The sequence below is a fragment of the Arvicola amphibius genome, chromosome 13 (genome assembly GCF_903992535.2).
Source record: "Arvicola amphibius chromosome 13, mArvAmp1.2, whole genome shotgun sequence".
In the NCBI taxonomy this organism is placed as follows: Eukaryota; Metazoa; Chordata; class Mammalia; order Rodentia; family Cricetidae; genus Arvicola; species Arvicola amphibius.
The window spans coordinates 52883633-52899250 of record NC_052059.1 but is presented as its reverse complement, the minus strand read 5'-3'; positions in this window follow the sequence as shown (position 1 = coordinate 52899250).

Sequence of the window (15618 nt, the reverse complement as noted above, 5' to 3'; positions counted from 1 at the left end):
ATCTGAAATCTGTAATGCTCCAAAATCCAAAACGTTTTAGAGTCAATATAACGCCACAAGTCTGGTGCTTCCTGGATCTCAAGCATGCTATAGTCTGCATCTTGAGTGTCCCCTGGGACCCACAATTTACAAGCTTGGTTCTTAGCTTGATGCTGTGCAGAAATGGCAGATCTTCTAGGGGACAGAAGCTAATGGGGGTAGTTAGGTCATTCTTAGCATACCCATGATAGAAATATTGGAACCCCAACCACTTCCTCCCCTTTTGCTTCTGAGCCACCACAAACTGAGCAACTTCCTGTCACATACTCCTTGCTAGAACATGCTTTGAAATTGTGAGCCAAATAAACCTTTCTTTATTGTTGTGGAATAGAGTATGTGTTTAAGTATGTAAAGATGTGTTGCATTTGTTGATGCTGCATTTGTTTAACTGTGTAAATGTGCGTTGCTGTTCTTAACTTGCCTGTCTAAGGCACTTGTTTGGTCTAATAAAAATCTAAATGGCCAATAGCTAGGCAGAGGAAGAATAGGAAGGAATAGGAGGCAGAGAGAAAAGGGGAGCCAGCTAGCCTTCGGGAGGCAGCCAATCAGGTGGAGAGGAAGCAGGAAAGAAGGATGGACAGTACTCAGAGGAGGTAAATAAGTCTTGGGCAGCACATAGATTACTAGAAATGGGTTAATTTAAGTTAAATGGAGAAAAAGCTAACTGGAAACAAGCTAGCCAAGCATCTTCATAATTAATAAGTCTCCCTGTCATGATTTGGGGGCTGGCAACCCAAGAAAGCCTGCTGCACCTTACATAAGCTATCTCAAATATTTTGTTACAGTAGTGATGCACAGTTGAGTAACACAGCACACACACACACACACACACACACACACACACACGGTTTCATGCACAAAGTAATTTAAAGTATTTTATGAAGTTACCTGCAGGCTGTGGCTATGTGAATGAAATGGAAATGATTCTCACATCTAGGCTTGGGTCTCATCCTCAAGACATCTCTGTGTGTACGCAATATTCGGATTGTACCTCCTAAGAAGAACCAGAAACAATCCTGGTCCCAATCCCTGCAGATAAGGGATATTCAATCTTTCTGTTTTCCATCTTCAATAAGATACTCACTTGTCTAGAGACCATTGCTCCCAGTATGTCTTTCTTTTATGAGGTTCTCATCTATACACCTAGCCCTGAACTAATTCATACAGATAATGTGCTCTGGGGTCTCAGTATCCTCTAAGGGTGTGTCCTCAACAGCCTAACTTCCTCCCGCTAGAACCACCTCCTACCGGTTCCCACCTCCCATTGCCTCTACGATCAAACCCTGAACACTCGGGTCTTTGAGGAACAGTCAAGGTCCAGACTGTAGCCCAGGACTGATGTTTATAGACACGATATTATCCCTGTGTCTGAGTGAGCAACGATGGAAGGAACAGCAGCATTTTTCACCCAGAGCAGGGAAGATGAGGAAGAAATGATGGCACTGTCCCTTGTGGACAGACAGGGTGTAGATTTGGCTGAACTGTTGGGTGGAGATGGGAGCGGGCAGCTTGATGTTATGGCCAGAAGCCTTAAGAACATGGATATGCAATTCATATAATGATAGTGAAATGGGGGCTTTTCTGTTTGTTTGATAGATGCTGGAATTAGCAAACGTGAGGTGTATCTCAGAAACACAGTAGAAATTGTGTCAAATAATTATAGCAAGGAAATTGTTTTTATTGTGCTCAGCCTTTACAGTTTAATATTACTTCTTTAACTCAAGGTTGGTGAAACACCTTATCTATCAAACTTTAGATTCTGACCAGACACTGAGTCTGGCTCTTCATAATGCACACAGTAAACATTTCCTACCTCCATCCAGTAAGCAACAGGATGTCACCTCCACCTCAGGCTCACTTTCTACATCTTATACAAACATTTAGATGGTCCATACCTGTACGTGGGGGGGGGGGGCAGAGGCAGGAAGACTGCTATAAATTTGAGAGCCAGCCTGGACTTCATGATGAGACCCTATCTAAAATGCAAAAGCAAAGACAAAAGTAGTTAACTACTGGAAAGCATTTTTCTCCATGGAAATAGTCTTTTTTTTAAGATTTAAGATTTATTTATTTATTATGTGTACAGTATTCTCAGTTTTCTGTCTGCACGTATGCCTTCACGCCAGAAGAGGGCACCAGATCTCATTACAGATGGTTGTGAGCCACCATGTGGTTGCTGGGAATTGAACTCAGGACCTTTGGAAGAGCAGGCAGTGCTCTTAACCGCTGAGCCATCTCTCCAGCCCCGGAAATAGTCTTAATGATTTTATGTGCAGAGGTTCTCCTTAGTCTGGGATGCTTATTCTACTTAAATGGGGGCGGGGCTGCAAATAACCAGAATCCAGAGTTTGAAAAATACAGACTATTTAATAGGTAGAAAAATATAACATTACTCCTTAGATATGCAGTTAAGAGTTTTAAATTTAGGCAGCAGAGGAAAGCATTCAACCCATCTTACTTTGAAACTAAGAAAATTGAGTTTAGAGAAATTGAAAAATCTTTCACCAATCACGAGAAGCACAATTTATGAACTATTTTCATATTTTCACCTTACTTCTAGCTCATGTACATAATTCTGTTTATTCTTCTTAAGGACCTCTCTGCCCACTTCGTTTAACTAGTGAAGCAGCGATAAAATTATAATATCTGTGCAAATGACTATGGTTACTGATAGAACAATATGAATGACACATTTGAAATACACATGTGAAATTATGCACATCTATAACTTCCTTCTTTTTGAGTTATAGTGCAATTTTTGATTATAAAATTGAAGGATGATCTAATACAGCATAGTACATAAAAATTCACACAGATGATTCTTTAAAAATATTCTATTTCCAAAAAAGAATAGCATCTCTCTCTTTGTGTTGATTTTAATTTTTATAAATTACATGTACTGTATTTAAAATTTGTGTGTGTGGCATATGCATTTTATGTAATATGTCTGCATACTTGTGTTTGGGTGTGTATGCACATGTGCACATGTGTGTCTGGAAACCAGAGGTCAACCTCAGATATTTACCCCAATCACTCTCAACCTGATTTTTGAGGCAGGGTCTCTCACTAACCCGAGGCTCACTGATTTGGAAAGATGAGCTGGTCAATGCACTCCAAATAGTCCTTTCTCCACCTCCCCAGTGCTAGGATCGCAGAATTGTGCCATCATGCCCAGCTCTGCTCAGAGGGATCTTAGGTTATTGGTTTCTACTCATTATGCTTGACATGCTAACATTTCTTGACATTATACTTATTATTTATTCAGTGAGTGTGTATGTGTGTGTTTACATTCTTCTCATGGCGGGTGTGTGGGGGTGGGAGGACAACTTGCAGAAGTAAGTTCCTTCCCTCTACTATGGGGATCCCAGGGGTCAAACACTGGCCATTGAATTGGCTGCAAGCCCTTTCTGCACAGAGCCACCCCGTCTACCTTACTGTGCACCTGAACGCGAGGCCTTCCTTCCTCTTGATTAGATGGGTTAGTAGCACTCATGTGTGGCGGTCTGCACTCACAGGAAGAATGGCAGTTGTCTAGGATGCTGTACCCTAACAGGAAGGATGTTTGGGTACCAGCTCTGAAACTGCCCAGAGGCTCTGATACAGCTTCCTTTGTATGATGCTGGGCTCCAAAGCTAAGTTTTGGAGCTAAGCTCCTAATATGGTATGTAAAGGGGTTCTTTATTAAAAAGAAAACTCACAGATCACAAGGAGGAAACAGGAAAGGAATGCAATATCCAGCCAGGTGTGGCGAGGGGGGAGCGAGAGGGCGGGCCTTTTGGTACCCAAAGCCACGCCCAACCTAGTCCAGCCTCTCAAAGGCCATTGGCTGAAGGAGGTTCCCCATCAGGTGCAGGCGCAGGAGGATGAAATGGCTTCACGGAGAAGCTGGGGCAATGTGATCTACATAGCATCTGCTTTTAGGGAGCGTGGGGCACATAGACGAGAAGGCACGAAGCTTCCCCCCAACACGAGAGAAGTCATCTGGAAACGGATTGAATATTTAGATTGGATCATTTGAACCGAGGGTGGTTTGTAAAGAAAGAGTAGAGAGTCAAGGGGCCCGTGGGATAGCTCCGTCTGTAAGTGCGTGCGGTACAAGCCTGACTACCTGAAGTTGATCCCAAACCGGAAGCAAAGGTGAACTCGAGAACTGCCTGCTGAAAGTTGTCTCTAACTTCCACACAGGCACCTGCGCGGGCACACTCCCCTTCGCCACATGCGTGTCACACGTGCATCATAATAACTACTTTAAAAGAAACTGAGTCAGGAAGTCTCACGGGCACCCCCGAGGAAGGAACTTAAGTGTGCCTGCCGCTGGGCAGGAGAGTCTGGTCCAGCAGGAGGAGGGGAAGCTCGCTGCGCTGCTTTCAGCCGGTTTCAATTAGGCTGATGTTTAATTTAGGTTCAGTTCCCGGCAGGGCTGTTGAGGACTGAGACACACCAATTTAAACCCCAGCGTAGGGACGGGCGTGGTTTCATATTTGCTGCTTTCTCTTTTCTCGGGACACTGATTACTGCAAATGAATAATTAAATTAGAAAAAGGGATTAGCCAGGTACGGTGTTTCCAAATTAAGTATTAGGGCCACGCTATTTAATGGGGGAAGATAGAAGAACTATCTGTTCCTTTAAGTAGCCTTAAGTAATGAAGAAGCATTGAGTTTATATTCCTTCCCCTCCCCCATCTCCTATTTCAGTGGACTATTTCCCTCATGTACAAAAAGACTTGAAAAACCAGAAGCTGGAATACAGTAATTTCATTTCCTAATTTCACTGTCAGGTCCAGAAAAGTAACATTTGGGAATACATCAAACTGATCCTGGAAGAGAAATCATGCTCTGTACCATCGCCAGCACCCGTCTGTTGGGTTCACATCCCATCAATTCAGCTACAGGGAGATGGGATTTCTGGGACACAGCCTTTGCTCCCACCTTCAGACTGCAGACTGTTGAGATCTCTGTGCCAACATTACCCTGTCTATACAGGTCACGTGCTATCAATACAATTCCAGAAAAAGCAACAGAATTGTGTTTACCTTTTTCATTTCCTTGAAACCATATCTGTTGCGCTTAACTACAGGGCAGGACAGCAACCCCTGTGGGACAGCCTGACACGGTTGCTATTTAAATGGTGCTCTGGTAAATTAGAGAAATTCCCAAGGTAACAAAATGCTGCTGATTTAAATTGTGTTTGTGTGCATAGTCTGCAAACATGTGAGAACTAAGTGGTTTTAAATGTTCTTCTCACCATAATTATCTAGGTGTTTCTTTGAAAAGAATGAATTTACTACCCTCTTGCTCTCTGAGCGGTATTTTGATAGTTTTATGGAGGCAAAGCTTTTGGTAAACACAAGAGTTTGCTTCTCTCTCCCGGAGTCAGCTGTGGAGTTCTGGGCCTTTGCCCAGTGGAACACCATGGTGAGCTTTTTTTTTTTTTCCTGAGGAGAGCATTGATCTCATAGATGACAATAGTTTGTCAGAACCCCCTCTGTGTGTGTAAGCGTGTGCCACACGGGTTAGAATTTGTGTGTGGCATCTGCTAACCATTGAGTCTGATGTCTTATTCTGCAGCACAGTCATTAAAAGTAACAGGAAATGCATGTTCAGGGAGTTCAAAATGCCTGCAATCAGCTGTGGGATTTTCAAAGTTCACAAGTGATCTCACACCTGTGGAAGGCGTGTGTCTCAGCCAGTCACACCATTTAGAGCAGAGATTCCCAACTTTCCTAATGATGCGACCTCTTATGTTGTGATGAGCCCCAAGCTAAATTATTAACCTTTCTACTTCATAAGTTTAATTCTGTTACTGTTATGAATCGTAATATAAATAATCTGTGTTCTCCAATGGTCTTAGGTGACCCCTGTGAAAAGGTCATTCAACCTCCTAAAGAAGTCTAAACCCACAGGTTGAGAACCACTGATTTAGAGGTAGGTATATTGTTGTAAAAAGGAAACTCCCAAGCCTGGCTGCGCATCTTGGTAAACGCTCCCATCTCACGACTTCAGCATGAGTGTGCCTCTTTAGAGTAACAGTGCGCAGTATTGCTGAGATTTTCATTACAGCAGGGATCATCCTCTCAGTCTGTCAGAAACACACAGGTTTATCTCCTTTTAGGAACATCAAGACAGGACTCTGGGCCCGGTGCACTATGGAATCTACCTAGCGATATCACTTGAGGAGTGGTTGTTTCTCTGATAAACTGAGATCACACTAATGTTTGTAACCAGGATGTCTATCCAATAGGATTTTAAAATCAGCATCTTCTTATTGGGGCCTGCGAATACATAAACATCAAACTTCAGAAGGAACAGAACATGACTGGGAGACGATGTTGAGCCTGAGATGACAGTGCTCTGGTTTCTTTCCAAGACCCCAAAGCAACCAACCCCCTTGGACTTTTGCACTTAGCACAGACTCTCTGCTTCCCCAAAGTCACCTGCTGGCTTCTGTGTAAAATCCACGCACAGAGAACAGATTCATCACCATTCTCTCACAGGACACAGCACTCGGAGGAGTTAAGTCTTGTCTCAGAGCGCATGTCAGACAGCAGTCTTACAGGCAAAGTAAGCCCAGTCTAAACCTCTCTGCGGGACTGTGCCCAGCCCTCCCAGGTCTCAGCAGAGTAGGCTGCGCAGTATGAAGGGGAGGGGAGTGGGGGGAGGCGGGGGGGGGGGGGGGGGACTCGAAGTGGTGGGAGGTCTTGGGGAAGACTAAAGCCAGGCTGGGACCCTTACCTTAGTGGATGGTTAGGAGGCTGGAGAAGACAGCTGTCTGTACTGGGCGGTGGATGGTGGCAGTTCTTTTTTTATGCTGTTGTGCTTCGGGGTCTGGGGTTCAAAGAACCCCAGATTCCGCTGTATTTCAGACATAGACTTTTTCTTGCCCCAGACCAACCTGGATCTTGACTGGCTCCTCCTTACCCAGTCTGCTCCAGGCAGGGCGGTCCCCGACACAGGGGCGCACATCCAGCACGTTCTAGGAGCAGCTGCCTCAGGGTGGGGGAGCCTGGGAACCCAGCCCGCGTCACGAGGCGGTAGCGTGACCCATCACTCCTTTCCTAACCTCTGCTCTCCTCTAAGTCCCCGCACTGCACAAGACCCCGCCTGTGTCCCCGACAACTCCTCTACCTGGTCCACTCCTAGGCACCAACGCTGCACTTGGCACTTGCAGAGGTCCCCAGCGCTACCCCCCTTCCCCCCCCCCCCCCCCCAAGCCAACAGCCCAAGTGCCTCCACCAGGTCCACCACCGCTCCTCTCTCCAGCAACTCTAAACTCCTACTTTGGCCGGGATCTCCAGCACCAGAGAACCTCTATGCCCGTTCCACACGCCCCCCCCTTTCCCGCGCCCCCCATGGGTTCCCAGGCTGTAGCTGACTCTCCTTCCTGAGTCGTGCTGCCTGGCTCCTCATCTCCTAGTGTGATAACTTCAGGGGACCTGACTCTTAGCTTAGGTCCCCTTGGCGGCTCAACTGACGACTTGCAGAGCCATCTCGGCCCGGTGCAATGATCCGCTGCACGAACCTCAGCTCTTCTGGGTCTTAAGGGGCCCAGGTGCTCGAGCATCTTTTGCAGTCTTTCCCCAAACGGGTCTCTCCAGAACTCCACATCTCTCATCAGCACAGCGCAGTTTAAGCTCCTTCGGAGAAGTCGATCTTCAGTAAGGTCAGGTGACCGGCCACCAGGGGACGCCCTCGGGCTTGAGAGGCGACAGTGGCGAAGGCTTGGCTGCTCATCCAGTAGTTGGAAGAAGTTTTATTGTAAATTTTTCAAGGCAGGGTGGGATGCTGGGAGCTGTGATTGGTGTTGAGTGTGTTGTGTATTTACCCACGACACACACATCTTCGGGGCACCTTGGGAGAGCTTTCTGCTGTTAGCTGTTTCCTGTGGCTAGCCCTGGTATGGGAAGATGTTCCCTGGATGTGCTGAAGACGCTGATCATCACAGTTCCTGAAAGGGGCGTGCTAGTGAGCTTTATGATTTCAAATAAGAAAAAATGCTGTCTAGAGCAAACAGGTAATAGAGCTTCTGGAGGCATTTGAAATGTTTCTCTTGTAATAAAATGGAAACATCTACGGTTTGCAACCCAAATGTTTACAATTTTTAGCTCACAGTTTAAGATATCCAGTCAGTTTGCTGGAAGAGCCCAGTGGATTGCTCCACTAGTACAACTGCATCACATACACGGTCGCAATGACTGTTCTCTCTCTCTCTTTCTCTCTCTCTCTCTCTCTCTCTCTCTCTCTCTCTCTCTCTTATTAAAAATACTAGTAACAATTAAGCAGGAATAAAAATAGTCTCAAAAGTGGAAGACCCTCTTCTCAAACTGGGGAAAGATCTCCTGAAACATGGTGCCTTCTAGAAGAAACATTCTGACCATGGGTCTGGAAAGATTCTTGAACAGGTTGCTTTCCAGTTACTACCTGGCAGGGTGGGGTGGCTGTTGCTGCTGAACACTGTCCATTGGGGTTCACTCTGAAGTTGAGGCTGCATCATCCTAGGCCTTCAGCACTCAGGTGTCTTTAGCTGGCGAGTTTGTTGGGTGTCTTCAGGAGGCACGGATGGGCTATCTCAAGCTCAAGGTTGGCCTGGGTGGGATGGCAGCAACTTCTCTCTAGTAAAACTAAGTACACATTCAAAAATCACAAAATGGGATTTTGAAGACAGGGTCTCACAGAGGTCTACCCACTTCTGCCTTCCTAAGTGCTGGGATTAAAGGCATGTGCCACTATGTCCAGGCACAAATATGTTTTGTTATATAAGATCTATTTGTTTTTATGTGCACGGATGTTTTCTCCTGAATGTATGTGTATATATTTGCACCACATACATGCCTGCTACCCGCAGAAGCAAGAAGTGGGAGGGCATCAGATCGCCTAGAACTGGTGTTACAGGGGTGGCAGCATCCAGGTGGGTGCTGGAACGGAACCTGGGCCCTCTGCAGTAGTAGTAAGTGCCCTTAGTCACTGTGCTCTCTCCAGTCCCACGGAATGTGTTCTAAGAAATATTTCCTTATAATTTCCCACATCTAAATTACACTTGAAAACTTTATATTTGAAGTAACTGTAATGCTTTCATATGATTGTTAATTTTTAAAATTATATTTGTGTGTGTGTGTGTGTGTGTGTGTGTGAACATCCCGTGGGAGGCCAGTGTTCTTCTCTCCATATGGGTCCTTAGGGAGGAACACAGCCTGTGAGACTTGGCAGCAGGAGCCTTTACCCACTGAGCCATCCTGCCTGCCTTTTTTCACGCATGTGTATCTTACTTTCTGTTCCTGTTGCTGTGATGAAATGACAGAAGCCACCTGAAGGAGAAGGGTTTGCCCAGCTCACAGCTCAGGAGCAGTCCCTCGTGGCCCGGAAGTCACTGTGGTGGGGGTTTGCGGGAGCTGGACCCTTCACAACCACAGTCGGGAACAGAGAGTGATGGATGCACGCATATGATGCTCAGCTTGCTCTCTCAGCCTTCACACAGTCCAGGATTCCCCGCCCAGGGAGTGGTACCACCAACAGTGGGCAGGATTCCCGCCTCCACTAGTGATAGCAAAGCAGCCCAACCCCACCCCAGACACCCATCTCCCTTTTGATCCTAGGTTGTGATAAGTAACAGTCAACACTACTGTGCCAGGCTCTCTTTTGGGCCACCCACAGAAACTTCTTATTAGTTATGAATATTCGGCCTTATTTTAGATCTTAGATCTTAATTTAATCTGTTTCTCTTTATCTACAGTTTTGCCTTGGAGTTTTTTACCTTTCTTTCTGTGATGTGGGATTCCTTCTGTATTTTTGTATATCTTACTTTCCTGCTATCTCTGGCTAGCTAGTTGGTAGCTTTCTGGCAGAAACTAATGTAACACACCTTCGCCCAGTTAAAATAATATCTCACAACACACTGCCATCCCACTGTAAGGTAGGTGTATGTGCATGCCTGTGTAGATTAGAGAACAACCTCAAGTATCCTCACTAACGGCATCCACCTCCTGTCATACAAAGTGTATCATAGACCTGGAACTCACCAATTAGGCTCATTGCTAATTGCTGGCCCAATGGGCCAGCAAGCTTCATGTGTTTCCATTTTACCAGTGCTGAGATAGCAAGTGTGTGTCGCCTGCTTGATATTTTTACATAAGTGCTGGGGATTGAACTCAGGTCCTAATGCTTCTGAGGCCAGAGCTTTAGCAACTGAACTGTCTCCCCAGGCTCTAGAACCATCATTATCAAATATTGTGTCTGCAAGATTTGACTTTGTTGAACTAATTTCAACTCCTGCAACTTGTAACCAAGACGGCCAAGGGTAGAGTCACATACATGGTTGTGCTTGTATTTTACAAGTAGAGCAGCTCTCTGCCTTGGGTCAAGGGTGAGGGGCACAGTAGTCCCAGACCTCCCTTGCCCTCCACAGCCATTGAGAAGGCTGTAAGACAGTGATTGTTCTCATTAACTGGCATATAAAGTCTTACTAGTCATAGACCAATGGACTAGGATAGAGGACCCAGAAACAGACCCATGCAATGGTACAGATCCCAGATAATGGACAAAGTGACATAAACACCCATTATCTATAAGAACTCAAAAACTACCAGGAAAGCCAGGCGGCAGCGGCGGCAGCAGCAGCAGCAGCAGCATGGTCTTCCTACTCCAACAGTGAGTCTCACACAGAGCACTAGAGATGCTCCCAAGGACGTGAAAGGTCTGAAAATCTCAGAGCAGAGGCATTGTACACTAAAAATAGCCTGTGTATTTTCTTTAATTTTCTATTGCCATGAGAAAACACCCTGACCAAGGTAACACATAGAAGGAAGCATTTAATTGGGACTCTTGGTCCATGGCCAGCATGTGCTGTCAGGCGTGGTGCTGGAGCAGGAGCTGAGAGCTTGTATGATCCACACGAGACAGAGAGAAGACAGCACGTTGGGAATGGTCTTGACTTCTGAAACCTTAAAGCCAGTCCGCAGTGCCACATCTCCAACAAGGTCACACCTCCTAATCCTTCCCAAACAGTTCTACCTTCGGGGACCAGGCATGCAAACATACAGGCCCAGGGGGCCATTGTCGTTCAAACCACCAGACTCAATAATTTCTGATCACGTGGGTCCTCTCATTATACATGAACAGCCCTTGATTTTATCACTTGGCTTGTTGCTTATATACTGTTCTGTTTTTTATATTTTACTGATTGGACCATGCAGTTGAGTGACAGCAGTTACTTGTAATTTTGTTGTTGTTTGAGACAGGGTTTCTCTGTGTACTTATTGTCCTGTAACTCTCTCTGTAGACCAGGCTGGACTCAAACTAAGGGATCTGCCTGTCTCTGCTTCTGGAATGCTGGGATCACAGGATGTGCCATAATACCTGGCCTGACAGCAGTTAGTTCTACTACTTTGCTTTTCTAGAACATTCTCAGGGACCCTCACATTTTCAAATATAATCTGCACTTCCTGTGTCAAGCCCCAGAAACGTCTTTGTTGATGAAGCCTTTTGCTGAGAAGTCCATTAAGATTTCTTCCTTTGCTCCTCATTTCTTGTCTGTGGTCCTGTGTTAAGACTGCAAGTGAATTGACCTTTGACGTCTCTTGGCTGTGTTTTTGTCGAGTGGGACTTAATTAGAACTGGAAGCAGTTAGCAGTTTTCTCCCATGTGCCCCTGAGTGCCCAGGGCAAGCCAGAGCTGTCTCCATTAATCTACTTCCTGTCCCAGGGAGCTCACCCCAGATACTTGTGTTCCTGGTTAACAGTGACATCTGCTGGCTGCAGGGTAACAAGACGGTATGGTGGCAGCTTGTGGTTGTGCTGACTTTATTCTAATACAGTCCAACAGTTGCCTCTTGTGGCCTCATCCACTTCTTTCCTTGGAGCCTTCTTCCCCAGTAGCCTTCTCCCAGATTGCCCCACACCCAGCTGGCACCTTGGCTCAGAAAGTTCAAGCTGGTCCTGCTGGCTGTGGGCATTGCCCTCCTGCCCCAGCCTCTTCCCAGGCAGCAGGGAAAGCCTGCTGGTAGCAGCCTGGTGGGAAGAAGTGAATTTGATCCCCTGGGGTTGTGCCCTAGGCCACACTGAGCCTGATCTGGCTGGGATTCTGGGGTCAGAAGGCAGGTGATTGCTGTCTCCCTGGGCAGCAGGTGGCAGGGTATTTTTAGCATTTGGAGTCTTTAGGGCAAGGCCAGGGGGAGGGTAGAAGGGTAGTGGGATCCAAGGACACTGGTTCTTCCAAGACCTGAGTTCAAAAATCTCCAGAGACTGGGACTTTCCCTCACAGGCTCTTGGGTTCTGGATGCGGGGTGCCCACTGTGAAAGCCACGGGCTCATCCAGTCATTGGCCGTTTCCGTGTCTTAGGCAGTTAGTAGATGGGGGAGGGAAAGTGGCAGCTTTGGGATACCAACCTGGCAGGCATCCAAGGAAAGACTGACCGTGGTTAGTGCCCAGGTACAGATTTGTTCCTCTTCAGAGCGCTTCTGTTCACGGTACTGTCTAGCCCTAGTAATCCCATGAACCCCAAGGACAACAATCTTATTCCAGCTATCAAAGAACGAGAAAATGAAAGCTGAGAGGCCCGCCTGATACCATAGGTGTGGGAGGTGGATCTGAGGCCCCACAGCCACAGGGCTAGAACCTGGCTGTGTGCTCAGTGGGACCGGTTTGGAATTGTCTGCCAGTGAGACCCTGCAAGAGGCCTGGTTCGCTGGTTCTAAGCCTTCTTCAGAATGGTTGGTACAGTGCTTGGCATGTGCTCCCGGGAGGATGGGCACAGCAAAACCCCTCACTGGGCTGGGCTTTCCCATTGCAGCTCATGCGGTTATTTGGCCTTCACTCAGCCCACAGAATAGGCCCTGTATCCATCAACACTGTCTTCCTGTGAGGAGGAAACTCAGAATGGCTGTAAGGTGAGGGGGTCCGTGGTTCCCTGATCCAGCCAACAGAGGACCAGGGGACAGCCCTAAGTCTAGAGGAGAAAGAATCCCTAACTGGGAAAGCCTTCTTCCCTGGCCCTGGCTCCTCTGAGTGCCCCCAACTTAACCATATCTGAAGAGACTTTATGGTGTTCTGGCCCAAGGGAATCACCCTTATTATCACTTCCGTGAGCACCAAGAGACATGCTGTGCCCAGGCAGGAGGGTCTCATTCCTGTTGTGCAGCCCTGAAGTACAGACACCAGCAAGACTGAGGAGTTCCTGGTGCCCTACCAGGTACTCACATCTGGCTCAGAAGCCAGCGTACAACACACACAGACAGGAGTTATTTGTCAAATTATGTGTCTACTTCAAAAATTGAAACCCAACACTCAAAGATAATCTGGAGAGGCTCCTGAGGACCTTGAAGGTTTCAGGCACTGACTTGCCCCCCTCCCTCTCAGAAGGGAATGAGGCCACGCTGAAGGTGAAGGTGAAGGCAGTTCTGAAGGGAATTCTGTGTGACACGACACTCAGCTTCTCCTGGCAGACGGCAACCTGTTGGCAAGATGCCACATGGTGTAAGCAGTGCTTCCAAAACACGGTCCTTATGCTGGGCAAGGTTCTTCTTCTTATTCAGATAACAGAGTCTGCCCATGATCAAGTGGTGAAGGACCAGGCCCTGAAGGGTCTCAGTGATTACCTTGCCTACTTTGTGTTTCCCAGAAAGTACCTCGGTTGGCTTCTCTATTTCTACTCAATGAATATACCCACCCAAACAGCCAATGGGCAAGGATCTTGTACTCTTGTGCAGGACTAGGAATCTGAGATTCGGGGGGGGGGGGGAATATAGCAGATGAGGATAAGATTTTTACCATGGATTAAGGTCAGTGTGGGAGACTTACAGCTCCCTGGATCAGTTTCGCCACCCTGTTGCACCTGGCTCCTCCTGCTGCTCTGATCTGTCGAATACTAACCCTGCAAGGAGTTATTGCTCCATTGTTCCTGTGTTCTGAACCTTCTGACTTTTCTGCATGTTGCAGTTAGGGACTTTCGGCCTGACAATTAGACCATGGTTAGGTTGCCTAGTAAGTTGCCTAGTTGCCCGTTTACACAGGAACTTCCTCATTTCCCTTACCCTATATTTACCTTGCTTATTCCCTTGAATAAATGAGACTTGATCAGAATCCTGTCTTGTCTCTATCTCTGTCTCTTGTCTCTTCCCATTCTCACTCCCCCAATTGGGTCTCCGTTGACTTACCCACGGGTTGGGGCAGGTCAATAGATAACTCATTTCAGTAAAATGGGATGAAAGCATGCTTGCTGGGTTTGCAGAGCAAGGACAGAAGTTGTTAGAACTATGTGTAGAAAGCCAGCACTTCAGAGAAGGGAACATTAGAGAGCAGAAGATAAGAACGGGAAGGTCCCTGTGTCGGGCTGCTGAGATGCTCAACTGTCCTAATTTTCCCCTTGTGCTGCATCCCTCATCTAGAAAGTGCTGTGAGTTCTCTGGTCCAGTGTTCTGTTCCCATGGAGTCTCATGGTCATGATCAACACAGCATCATCTCCCCTAACTATCTTACCGAGACCGTGACCATCCTCGTATGGGAAGCTCTGACATGTCCTGCACTGGAGAAATATGTTTTATGTCAATCAACCCAGCATCTCCCAAGCTTCTGGGAACCTGAAACTGCTTCCCAAGTCACTTCACGTCGTCAGCACTGCTATGTCACGGGTTTCACGGAACCAGGCCACTGCCACCTCAGGAGGGTGTCAGCTGCTTTGACTTGGGGCTGCACTCTGCCCCAGATGGCATGGAGTTGGACTGACCCCTGCTGGCATGGAACTTGAGCCATCTCCTCCTGAGCCAGCCCAGCCTGGCCCATGTACTCAGCCTGTGCCCCCTCCACAGTGGCTGCCATTCAGTCCCCACTCGTTTGCTATGACTGCAGGGAATCTGATTCCCTCGCATGTTCCCATCACAGCCACCCTCACTGTCATTCCAGAACGACATGCTGAAGCCATGCTCACCTTCCAGCAGAGACCCCCAGGACAGTGACTCCTCACTCCCTGCTTTCCCTCCTGGAAAGACAAGAGTTAACTTTCCTTCCTCCTCTACTACAAGCTATCCTCCTTCCCCTTTCCCCAAAGGGCATTTGGTTAAATGAATACTTAGTGTTTACATTCTTAGACTACACAAATGTTGTTTACAACAAACTATTTAGGGTACTGGGGTTGTAATTCTTTTTAGTGAAATTCCCTTCCCGCAGGTTGCAGGTTACAATTCTCAGTCAGTCAGTCAGTCTGTCTGTCTGTCTGTCTGTCCCCCTCTCTCTTTTTCTCTCAGTTTTCTATGTGCATCTCTATAATACAGCTCCAAACTCTCAATACTGAACACTTGTGCTCAGTGAGGAGGCATGTATAAGGTTCATTCCCAGGATTGGAAAAAAATCACCTAAATTGCTGGCTTTATAATCACAGTTATAATCCCAGCTCTTTGAATACTGAGACAGGTTAGTCTATAGAATGAGATCCTATCTCAAAAATCAAAGTCAGGTTAGAGAGATTAAGAGCCCTTGCTAATCATGATTCTCAGGATACAGGTTTGATTCCCAGCACACACATGGCAGCTCACAACCATATATAACTCCAGTTCCAGGGGTCCTGGTTCCCTCTTCTAGTCTCTGTGGCCATGT